The sequence below is a fragment of the Cornus florida genome, unplaced genomic scaffold (assembly GCF_030987335.1).
Source record: "Cornus florida cultivar Cherokee Brave unplaced genomic scaffold, ASM3098733v1 CherokeeBrave_3.0.0_Hap2_Chr01, whole genome shotgun sequence".
NCBI classification, from domain to species: Eukaryota; Viridiplantae; Streptophyta; class Magnoliopsida; order Cornales; family Cornaceae; genus Cornus; species Cornus florida.
In genome coordinates, this window is record NW_026775571.1 from 917,685 (window position 1) to 930,164 (window position 12,480).

The 12,480-nt window shown below is 39.1% G+C and overlaps 1 pseudogene; it reads right to left on the reverse strand.

Moving 5' to 3' along the window:
- Positions 1 to 5,252: 5,252 nt before the first annotated feature.
- On the reverse strand, positions 5,253 to 5,350 carry LOC132283777 (small nucleolar RNA R71; annotated as a pseudogene).
- Positions 5,351 to 12,480: the final 7,130 nt, after the last annotated feature.

Genomic DNA, 12,480 nt, shown 5'->3' on the forward strand with positions numbered 1-12,480 from the left:
TCTTTCAACCACACTTCAGTGGTGAGTCAAAATTTTGTTGCAACAACACCTTAGTGATGAATTCTTCAGCGACGCATTGGCGACAAGTCGAATTTATTTATTTCTTCCAACCACACCTCGATGACGAACCGACCCCTACAACGACACTCTAGTGGCGAGCAAATTTTTTTCTTTCCAGTGATATCACGACGAATCAAATTATTCAGCAACGTCTTGGCGGCAAGTCATTTTTTTTAGCGACACCTTGACGTCGAACCGAAAATATTTTCCTTTGCAACGACATTCTGGTAACGAAGCAATATTAGTCTTTGCAGCTAGACTTTGCTGATGGATTAAATTTTCCTTTGCAACTACGATTCTGGCAAAGAACCAAAATTATTGTTTGCAGCTATACTTTGGTGGTGGGCTTAATTTCTTTCTTGCAGCTATAATTTGGCGACATGCCAAAATTTCATTTACAGCTACAATTCGGTGGTATGCCAAGTTGACAGGGTGCGACGAGCACTTTTGATATCGCATAATGAATGACAACATCTTGACAACAAGCCAAGTTGACAAATTGTGGTGAGCCCTTTTGATATCTTGTGACGAGCAGCAGTAATATCTTGATAGCAAGCCAAGTTGATTAAAGCGGCGAACACCTTTGATATCATGTGATGAGCACCCTTTGCCATATTTGCAACTCTAAGGAGTTTTTTTTTTTTTGTTTTGGTAGACTGAACTTGGAACAGACCTCCAAGATGCCTATGTACCCTGAACAGGGATCAAGTCATCATGTAGTTTATTTATTTTTTTCCCTTGGGAGACAATTTAAACTCGTGTCAAGGAGTGTTTTTTTTTTTTTTTCCAGGTAGACAGTTTAAACTCATGTCAAGGAGTGTCATTTTTTTTTTTTTTTTGAGACAATTTAAACTCGTATCAAGGAGTTCTTGATTTTTTTTTTCCAGGTAGACAGTTTAAACTCGTGTTAAGGAGTGCCATTTTCTTGAAGTTGACAGTTTATACTCGTGTTAGGGAGTGTCATCGACAGTTTAGGCTCGTATCTAGGAGCACTTCAATTTTAATTATTCTTCAACTTTGCAAGAATCAGACAACAATCCAAGCTTATACTGGAAGGCATGGACTATCTCGTCGTCACTTTGAGGATTTTCTTCTTGGTTTCCTTGACTTAATGCCCCATGTGATTTAGCACTTTCGGTTGAAGTCATTATTGTAGCATGGTGCGTTTCTTGATGCAAGTCTCTCGAGATGATGCTTGTAAAGAAAGCTGAAGCTATTTCATCATCCGAATTAGGAAGTATATTGTCTTCTTCTTCAGACTCATTTCTCTCATCTTCTTGAAGGTTGTTGGGTATATCAGGAACATCTTCCCTAGCACCATGATTTTCCATGCTAAACTCCATGTCGTGGGCTCGAGTAACAATTTCTTCAAATGTGCGAGGCTTAATCCCTTGTAGGATATAAAGGAGCTCCCAGCGCATACCTTGCATACATGTTTCAACTGTAGAAATTTTAGACAAACAATCCTTGTAGTCAAGACTTAGAGCTCTCCAATGGTTGATGTAGTTAACCACGGGTTCACCCTTCATTTGTTTTGTGTTTATAAGCTCCAACATACTTATAGTACGACGAGTGCTGTAAAAACGGTTAAGAAATTTTCGTTCCATCTGCTCCCAACTGTCAATACCTCTAGCTTTAAGGTCTGTGTACCAATCAAACGCATTCCCATTAAGGGAATGAAAAAATTGCTTGACAAAGAGATCTCCGTTTGTACCAGCATTGCCGCAAGTTTCTATATAGTGTGCAACATGTTGCTTGGGATTACCTTTTCCGTCAAATTGTTAAAGCTTTGGAGGTTGATACCCAATCGGCATTTTTATATGTCAATTCTTTCCGTGTAAGGTTTTGAGTATATGCGAGCACTTTGAGAAATGCTACTGTATTGTTCTCTTATGCAATTCACTATCATGTCTTAAATTTATTGGACAGAAAGTGAGGTGACAGAGGCAACATCAATTGTTGGATTGGCGGATATGTTATTTTGATCATCAATTGGAGTGTTCTCTGGCATGTGATGAGCGCTGAAAAGTGCGTATTTAAACCCCTTAAGCTTAGGCATTCTAATACCTTTATCTATCTTACTTTACCGTTTTAGATTGATTTTGTATTATTTTCATTTTCAGGCACTTATCCCAAAAATAAGCTAACTAAGCCAAATAAGAGCTTAAAAGAAGCAATTCTGAGATTAATCAAAGAAATGAGCAAAGTGGAAAAAGAAAGAAGCAAAAAAAAGCCAAAGGTAGGAAGCAGCAAAGTTCGATCGATCTAACTTCAAGGTTCGATCGATCCAACATTGATCGATCTCAGCACTTCATGATAGATCCAAACCTCAACCCCAAAGCAGAAAGTCAAAAGTTCGATCAATCCAACACCATTCTTCGATCGATCGAACACTTTGTCCTTATCAAAATGATTGATCTTATCTAGTTGTACCACCCTACCAACCACTTTTGTCCTTTTCCCCAAAATATCTCCAAAAATATCTCGGTTTTGTCTTTTCCCAAAAAGTTCAAACAGTTGGATTGATCCAGCCTAAGTTCGATGGATCTCAGCCATGTTTGATCGATCCAAGTCCAAGGTTCGATCGATCGAACTTCCTTCAGTGCGAAAAAGTTAAAAAGCCAGCTCATTCAAGTTGTCTTGTATCCAATCATTGGGGAATGTTCTTTGCACGACCCCAGCTCATTTTGTGTGTTATTTGACCTATATATTTAAGGAATATGATGCACTTTTTGAGAGAGCTTCTAAAAAAAGATAGAGAATTAGGGATACAACTTTAGAGGCTATTCTTAGTGTAGAAGCTTAGAGGAAGAGGAGCTAGAGACACCATTGGAGACTCTTCATGATCCAAGGAGCAAATCTCTACCATGGAGTTAGCCCTTGAGGGTTGGAGCAACATCACCATGAATGGCTAGACATCCTCTTGGGGCTAGAGTTAGCCTCAAGCATGCTTTCTATATCTTAATCTTGTGTATTATTGAGGGATTAGTGTTGTAATTAATGTTTTGGCACTTTGATATATATAGATCTTGATTGTTCAATGATTTATGTGGTTAAATGCTTTCAATTGATCATTTCATTCTATCCATATGTCTATGTATGCTAGAATAGATGTTTATGTGCTTGTCTCTAGATTTTGTGTTATTGATGCATGTCTATGTGTATTGATGCTATAGATTTAGAGATTGTCAAAACATGTGCTTAATGGATTGCTCTTGTGATTTTTCTTGATGGTTAATACCTATTCCTTGATGGATTGTGCCTCTCCCTTAGTTTATTTTCATGCTAGTAGTGTAGAAGTAGTATAGGTGTAGTGTAGTGTTAAATGGGAGGACAATCCATGCTTGTTGTTTGATGATCCATGCTTTTGAATGTAAGTAGCATATGTCTCTAATCTTGTGTTGTATTTGGATTGTGAGTCTAATGAAAGGATTAATGACTTGTTTTGATCTATTGTGCCTTTCACATGTTGTTTAGATAATAAATGCTTCATTGCTTAGATATATTGTGTCTTTCACATGATGTTTAGACAATACATGCTTAACTAGTCATCCTTGCTTGTTGGATCAACTAAACACACACACACACACCAATATTGCAACACACCATTTGCCCTCATTAGTCACTTGTTAATGGTATAGAAATGCATTGCTTGGTGGTGATCTCTAAACCCCAAGACTTTTCTCTCTCTTATTTACTCTTAATTGCATTCTTTTGTTATCACTTAGTTTAATTTAGTTGCTCTCTAGTCTAATCAACCAACCAACCAATTCTTGTTTGATCACTCGACCTACTAACCCTAATCTAGATTCCACAACCAAATTCGACTCCAATCCCTTGGGACGATCCCTACTCGCCCTAACTATATTTTTAGTAAAGGTAGTAGTGGCTTCTATAAATGTAAAACTTGGCCCTCGCCTTAATGCACACTCTCTAAGCTTGATGGTAGTGCGACCCAAACGGAGACCATCAGTTTTTGGCGCCGTTGCCGAGGATTAGGCAACGTCGTATTTGTGGAATCAATTAGGAATTAGTACTCTTTTGATCGTGTCTCTACTTCGTTTTTATTTTTCTTTTTTATTACTTGTTGTGTTTGTTCATCTTTGATAAGGAGCATTGAGCTAGGAGGCAAGCAAAGGAGCTAAACAAGCAAGGAAAAATGCTAAAAATTTAAAAAAATTGCTAAGCTAAGCTTTAAATTTGGAGTTGAAGTGTTATAGGACCTTTGTAAGCTTTTTCTTACTCAATCCCTTAGTTAAATCGTCGGCTCGCGTGGAGGCTTGTTTTTAATTTCTTAGATAAATCGTGAGCCCTTGTGGAGGCATTTTTCTTGTCATTGCATCATTGTTGTTTTAAACATGGGAGTATGAATTAAGTGTTTATGGAAGAAGTCTAATTGCATTGTTGTGAAGGCATAATGTTTGTCATTCTTTGTGCTTATTGTATTTTGTATTGTGCATGCATGGTCGTCGTTCATTGAGACCCACTCTTGTCCCTTTAGATTTGCATCTTGAATCCATCGTTAGAAATCCTAGGGGAAGAAGAAGTTCAAATAGAACCAATTTATCAATGGATGACCATAATGATGATCATGTTGAGGACCTTGATCACATAGACCAACAAGGCATTCTTCATCCTAATGTGCACAATGAGAACATACAAGTATCATTAGGCATGCCTAGACCATACATTCACTAACCACCACAACAACAAGGCCAAGTTCCATATGGAATGCCAAGGCCAATGTATGCACCACAACCTCCCATCATCAATAAAGGAATTCAAAACCAAGGTGTTCATGTTGTACCTCAAGTAGCTAATTCACCTCTTGCTTTAAGAGACCACTATGTGCCTAATGAGTATAATGCACGTACATGCATCCAATTGCCTCCATTTAGAGCACATCATTATGAAATCAAAGCACAAACCATTCAAATGCTTCCTAACTTTCATGGACTTCCTAGTGAAGAACCTTACAAGCATTTGGATGAGTTTCTTGAAGTTTGTTCCACCATAAAATATACAGATATGTCAAAAGAGGTCTTAAGACTCAAACTTTTTCCATTCACCTTAAAAGATAAGGTAAAGTATTGGTTTAACAATCTTAGGCCTTTTTCAATCACTTCTTGGGCAGAAATGCAACAAGAGTTCTTGAAAAGTACCATCCGGTTTCTAAGACCAATGCCATGAGAACTTTCATTAGAGAATTCACACATGGGGATGGAGAAACGTTTCATGAGGCATGGGAACGCTTCAATGAATTTCTTAGGAAGTGTCCACACCATGACATGCCCAAATGGCAATTAGTTCAATATTTCTTTGAGAGCTTATCGGACAACTATAAGGGTATGGTTGATGCTTCCATGGGTGGCTCATACATTGATAGGCATGAAGATGATGTGTGGCGTCTCTATAAAAGCATGAGTGAGAATTCATTGCATAGAACATTGTCTTCAAAGAATGGTAGAAATACACAAGGTAGGAAGAGTGTTGGCTTACATCAAGTCGACCATTTAAATAAAATAGCCGCCGAAATGAAGTCTTTATCTCAAAGGTTTGATCAATTTTTGATTAACCAAAACTCGGCGAACCAAGTATCTTCCTTCCCTAACCATTCTCATCGTGCATCAAATGAATCATGTATGACTTGCTCTAGTGTTCTTCATTCTACTTCTCATTGCCCTCACAGGCAAGTGCAAAATGAACCTAATGAACAAGTCAATGCAGCTTTTGTGAACCAAAAGAACAATCCATATGGTACTCATTATAATCCAAGTTGGAGAAATCATCTGAATTTCTTTTGGAAAAACCAAGGAGAGGGCTCAAACCTTTCCCAAGGTGGTTTTCAAGGGAAGTACATTCCACCTCCACTTCAAAACCAAGGATCCCAAGGTTATAGACCTTATCAATCATAAGGGAATCAATTTGCTAACTCTCATTTTCCAAACCAATCTTATTCCCAAGGAAATGCTAGAAGTCCCGCTTTTGAAGAGAAAGTTTTGAATGATTTGGGCACTTTAGAGGCAAACACTCAATTGCTTCATTCCCACTCTCAATCCATTGCGAAGCTAGAAACCCAAGTAGGGCAAATAGCTAGCACTCTTAATGCAAGAGATAAGGGAAAGATGCCTATGAATGCCCCAATCAAGCAACAATGTGTTATGGAAACCCAATCCTCATCGGAAGGGTGTACCATAGAACATGTCAATGCGGTGACTACCTTGCGGAGTGGTAGGATTGTGGACAATCAAGTTGAAATGTCCAATGAAGAGAGTGAACCGGTGTAACCTCAAGTTGTCACCCATCCCGTTTCACATCCCATTCCTCCTTCATTGCATATACATGATCTTGTGAATGAGAAAGCTTCAAAATGTGATTTGAAAAATGATTTTGAAAATGATTTAAAGAAAGATTTGCAAAAAAATGATGTTGAAAAAGTTTTGTTGAGAAATGATTTGAAACAAAGTGATTTGGAAACTTCTAGTGTTGAAGAGAGTTCAAAAGAAAATTCTGAAAAAGTGTTTGAAAGAGCTTCATTTCTGGACGCCTTGAAAGGGTCCATTTCGAAGGAAAAACAAAAGGCTAAGACCAATGAAATAATGGAGATGTTTAGGCAAGTGAAAGTTAACCTTCCACTTTTGGATGCAATCAAGCAAATTCTGGCTTATGCCAAATTCTTGAAAGACTTGTGCACCCAAAAGCGGAAGAACAAGAGCCAAGCACCAAGAAAAGTGGTCTTGACCGAGCAAGTGAGCTCAATTTTGCAACATAACACTCTTTCACCCACTACATCATGCATCATTGGTGATCACATCATTAATCGGGCATTTATTGACTTAGGAGCAAGTGTTAACCTTCTTCCATACTCGGTTTATGTCAAATTGGGCCTAGGTGAATTAAAACTGACATCAGTAGTTTTGCAACTTGCCGACCGATCTATCAAGAAGCCTAGGGGTGTCATTGAGGATGTTTAGATTAAAATTGATAAATTCTTCTTCCCGGTTGATTTCGTTGTCATAGACACGGAACCAGTTTCCAATCCTAAGAACCAAATACCCGTTATCCTTGGCCGTTCTTTCTTGGCAACCACAAATGCCAACATCAATTGTAGGACGGGAGTAATGAAGATCTCTTTTGGCCATATGAAAGTGAAGTTGAATATATTCAATCCAACCCCTAACTCATTTGACAAGTATGAAGGAGAGGTCAATGTTGTGGAAAAATGTCATGAGTTCAATTATGAAGGAAATAAGTTTTTGTGTGATTCAAAAGTTTCTAAAGCTTTATCTTTGACATTGCATTCTAAGACCATTGTTTCAAATTCTTGCTTTGAAAGGGCATGGAAGCCCAAAGGTTTTGATTGTATAGACAAAGGACCAAAACCTTCTTTTGAGCTTAATCCATCAAGTTCTTCTAACAACCATTTATTGGGTGGAGTTCAAAGCATCTATCACCCCAACAAGGAGGGGATGCATTATAAGATCTTTGATCCGGGCTAAAAGAGCCCAACGTCTTGCTAGAGACGTTAAAGACTAGCAAAAACATTTCTTAGGGTGCCAAAACCCTATTCCTCCCTCATTTCTATCTTAAAGGTCATTTCTTGCAAAGTCTAGATACTTATTTTTGGTTCATATGCATTGATAGGAACTTTGATTAGGATTGCATGAATTTTTGTGTTGTGATTGAGCATTTTGCATAAGTTCAATCGATCTCAAATGAGAGTTCGATCGATCGAACTTCCACCTGCATCCAACACTTAGAAAAATTTTTGACCTGCATTCACCTGCATCCAAATCACCTCTCTGTCCCATCGTTCGAACTCGTTCTTAGATCGATCAGGAGACCTTCGATCGATCCAACTTCAAAGTTTGATCGATCTCATGATCCAACATTTAGAAAAATTTTGAGCCTGTATCAACCTGCATATTTAGCTCTCTGTCTCATCGATCGAAAACATTCCAAGATCGATCTGAAGTTCTTCGATCGATCGAACTTCATCATTCGATCGATCTCAAGTTCCAACACTTAACCAAATTTTTGAACCAAAAACCTGCATATTTTTGCTCTCTATCTGATCGATCGAACTCTTGCTCTGATCGATCTCAATTCTTCATTTCATTATTTTGACTTTTCAAATTTCAAAAATCCAAAAATACTTTCATTTTTATTTTATTTTATTTTATTTTTGTTTTATTTTATTTTATTTTAATTTTCAAAAAGTTTTCAAAAATACAAAAATATTTTAGTTTTTAATTATTATTGTTTATACAAAAAAAAAAGAAAAAAGAAGAAGAAGAAGAGAAAAGACAAAGTTCGATCGATCTCAGTTGAGGTTCGATCGATCGAACTCTATCGGGGATGTTTATAAAATACACCTGGAGGGTCTCAAGATCGATCCAACCCTCCAAACCCTAACCCCATTCTCTCTCGTCGCCGTCACTGTGCACCATCTTCCTCATCTCCGGTGACACCTCCGACGACATCAAGCTCACCCGGAATCTCACTCCCTCTTCATCTCCACTTCTCTCCTTCGGTTGAGGTAAGATCCGAGGCACCATTCTTGATTTCGGCTTAGATCTCATGCTTACATGCTTTACATGTTCAATTCATGCCATTTTCATGATGAAATCCACCATTGTTGAGCTTGAACCATGTTTGTATATATGTGTATATATATATGTATATATGTTTTTATATTTTTGATTTTCGAATTGAATATGGGAGTATGGGCTTTGTAATGTGGCTAGAATTGATGATTTGTTGTGTTGATGGGCCCATGAACACGATCGTGTGGGCCCCGTGCTTCTAAAGTCACAGATCTGTGACCTTTGAGTTTTCACCTTCGTACAGTTCGATCGATCGAACTTCAATATCAAATCGATCTTGAGAGATCGATCAAGCTTATACATCAAATCGATCGAACTTTTGTGATCGATCTCACTTCTTTTGTGATCGATCGAACTTCACAGATCTCACATATACATTTCATTCATCATGTATTATGTTCATGCTATCTCATATATGCCCAATGCCTGTGACATTCCACATTGGATGCATTTTATACTTACATTGTTTAGCATGCTTCATATCCTGTCACTTGCATAGATTCATGTCATCTATATGATTTGTCTATCTTATTTGACATGCATGTTTCTATTTTGTGCTTTTAATTCTTTATTCTAGCACTGACTTCCTTTGCAAGTTTTTAAATTATTTTTCAGTCCATGACTAAGCACAAGACTGTAGCCCGCTGTCACTATCACCGCCGGGGCACGCACACTTTTGATGCCCGGGCCGGTCCTTCTCACGACCATGACCATGCACAGGAGGAGCCATTACAACCTACTCCACCTCAGTCGCCTGCTCATGAGGCTGAGGATGATCATATTCCATCTCCTTCTCAGGCTCAGCCTGCGTTTACACCATCACCATCTCCACTACACCAGCCAGCTCAGGAGCGTGATAGGCCCGCGCCTAGATATGTGCACATGGCAGTAGACCATGAGTCGGTGTTCGACACAGGCTTTTTCTCCGGATCGGTGCTGACCCAATCAGCTTACCATGATATTATTCAGAGGGGCCTTGCAGCTATTCTTGCCCAAATTACAAAGCCAGTCTACCCGCGGCTAGTACAGTTGTTCTTCCAGAACCTCTGACCATCCCCGCGCACCACAACAGAGCTGGTCACTACTATAGATGGCTATCAGATTATGATCACTGTGGACATGCTAGCCCGTTCATGCCATTGTCTACACAAATGCCCTCCGGAGCTACAGGAGCTATATCCGAGGCTATACAGGCCTTCTTATACCGACATGGCAGTATTTCTTACAGGTCACCATGCTGATGGCGAGACTTTCGCCACCCGCACATTCCTTCTAGATGACCTATGGTTCTTTGATTTCGTTCTTTTTCAGAATATATATATGGTCGGGCATAAGATCTAGCGGCGAGGCGACTATCTGACAGCCCTTTACGCATTCTACACAGGCCACTGGGTATCTATTCCCGCGCTCATCTGGAGTGTGATGAGGAAGCTATTTGACGAGTATATTAGTAAGGAGAAGCCCGGAAGGGCTAAGTCTCTCCCATTCGGCCACCTCATCACCCAGATTCTTATTGATCAGCACTATCCATTTCATCCTCGAGAGCACCTCGAGAGAGATTCCTATCACTTCTTGAAGAAGGACTGGGACAAGAGCTACAATGCCATCATTACTAGACTATAGGACCACGCAGTATTGGCTGTAGAGGAGCTAGAGGCTGAGGAAGCAGAGGCAGCAGCTTAGGCAGCAGCAGCGGACGACGCACCAGTTGATCCAGCTGTCGAGTGTATGGACATTGATTTAGAGCGCCCTGCAGACGCTACAGAGCAGCACTCTCCAGTTGGGTCGCCCATTCACGAGCAGGAGCAAACTCAGGAGCTTACTTCTAACTCTTCTATACTTAAGGCTCCAGATCAGACCCCCAGCTTTGGAGTACGCCTGCAGACTCTTAAGGATGCTGTTGTTGCTATATAAGCTAATCTTACAGCCCATAGAGCTGATTTTGCTACCTTCCGTACGAATGTCGCGACTATGTTCCGAGATCTATCCAGAGATATCCGAGGAGCCCGACCTGCCCGTCCTACCTCATCGTCCTGAGTTCCCAGTTCGTTTTATCTTTGGATCCATCTCTGATCTCTAATCTCTATTTTTGTCATTGTACAGTACTATTATTTTTGCAGCCGGTCTGTCGGCTTTGATATTTCGGTTGTACCTACACTTTATCTATTTTATATATCTGTTTTTGCTATGGATGTCATATATTATATTCTCATATCTGTATGTTTGACTCCATCAGGTGCATCACAGTGACTTCAGCGAGAGAGTGCTACCCGATTTTCAGGACCACCCTTATACCTCTCTCATCTCTTTATCTGTTTATCCCATTTACACTTGCATGTCCACTGTGCACTGATTATCCCATTTTGTTATCTGATGAGTTTATCCGAGTGCCAATTTTCAGGGCTACAGTTCATCCCAAGTTTGGGGGGGCCATGCCACCCACTTTGGATACTTCAGTCCCGATCATTCTTGCTTAGTTGCACTGGTATACTCTTTCCTTTGTTCTCTTTGCACATTGAGGACATTGTACCATTTAAGTTTGGGGTAATGGTACTTTGCAGTGTTAGTTTTAAATTTAAAATTTTGAGCATGTCTTGTGTATTTGAGGGATATTTCTATGATTGGTCCATATCTAGCTATGATTTTGATATTTTGATGACTATATTACTTAAAATTTAAAAATTGCTTGACTTGAGAGTCCAATACTCCTTGTATGCCTTTTGAATTCCATTTAGGAGTAAATTTTTCAAAAGATTGATATCTTGCTTGCACTTGTGGTCCACATCATCCTAATTTTGTGATTGTTTTGAGATTCACTCTAGAATTCTACACTAGCACAGCCGCATACTAGCATTCATGTGTGGGGTACATGCTTTGTTGATTATTGAATTGGTTATATCCCAATTGAGCTAGTAGTGCATTGAAAGCTTTCATTCTTGATAAAGGTGGATAACAACCCATTTTCACTAAGTAGCCGGGATTCTAGCCTCATCAAGCACTGAACTTCTCGCGCCGAAAGGTGGAGGGCCCAAACTCTAGGTTAATAATTGATTGTTCAAAAAAAATAATAATAATAAAAATAAATAAATAAAGAGTAAAAGCAAAAGCAATAAAAAGTGAGGACTTCTCCCAAAAATGTGAGAAGTGGGAAATGATTAGATGGTTGTTGTCTTGATTTGTAGCCTAGTTGATTTGAGCTTGTAAGTCCGTAGGGGTGTTTGAACGCCTAATGCCCTAAAGCCGTCTGGTTTGGGAGTCATTGGCCTAACGCTCGACCTCATGGATCACTAGAAAACTTAATAGATCAATTCATTGCACCATACTTCCATCTTTGATCTTAAAAAAAAAAAAAAAAAAATTTGAGTGAAAAGAATAAGCGCACCTAGAACAATAAAGCTTTAATAAATGGTCAACTTTTTGTCTTGATGATCGGTACTAGATTTGTGTGCTAGTTTGAGGGTAAAGATGTGATTAACTCTTTAGTTGGCTAAGATAGCAACACATTTGATGCTTGTCCACTCAAAAAGGATTCTAGAGTTGTTTTGATTTGCATGATCATTTTCTTGATGTGTGGAGGACCATACTTGCTTACTTGATGCTGAGATTTTGGGAGATTGCTTGGAAAGGGTTAAAAAATTGCATACTTGAGGTAGTTTTCTCCCAATACTTGTTTGCAATATTGGTGCCTCGAAAGAATGAACTTAATGTTTGTGGGTATCATTTCTGAAAACCCTCACGAGACTTCACTCGTCCACTAGGGGTAACCAAGGGTTTTAAAAGGCTTGTTGTATATGCTAAATGCAATCGTGTTCCC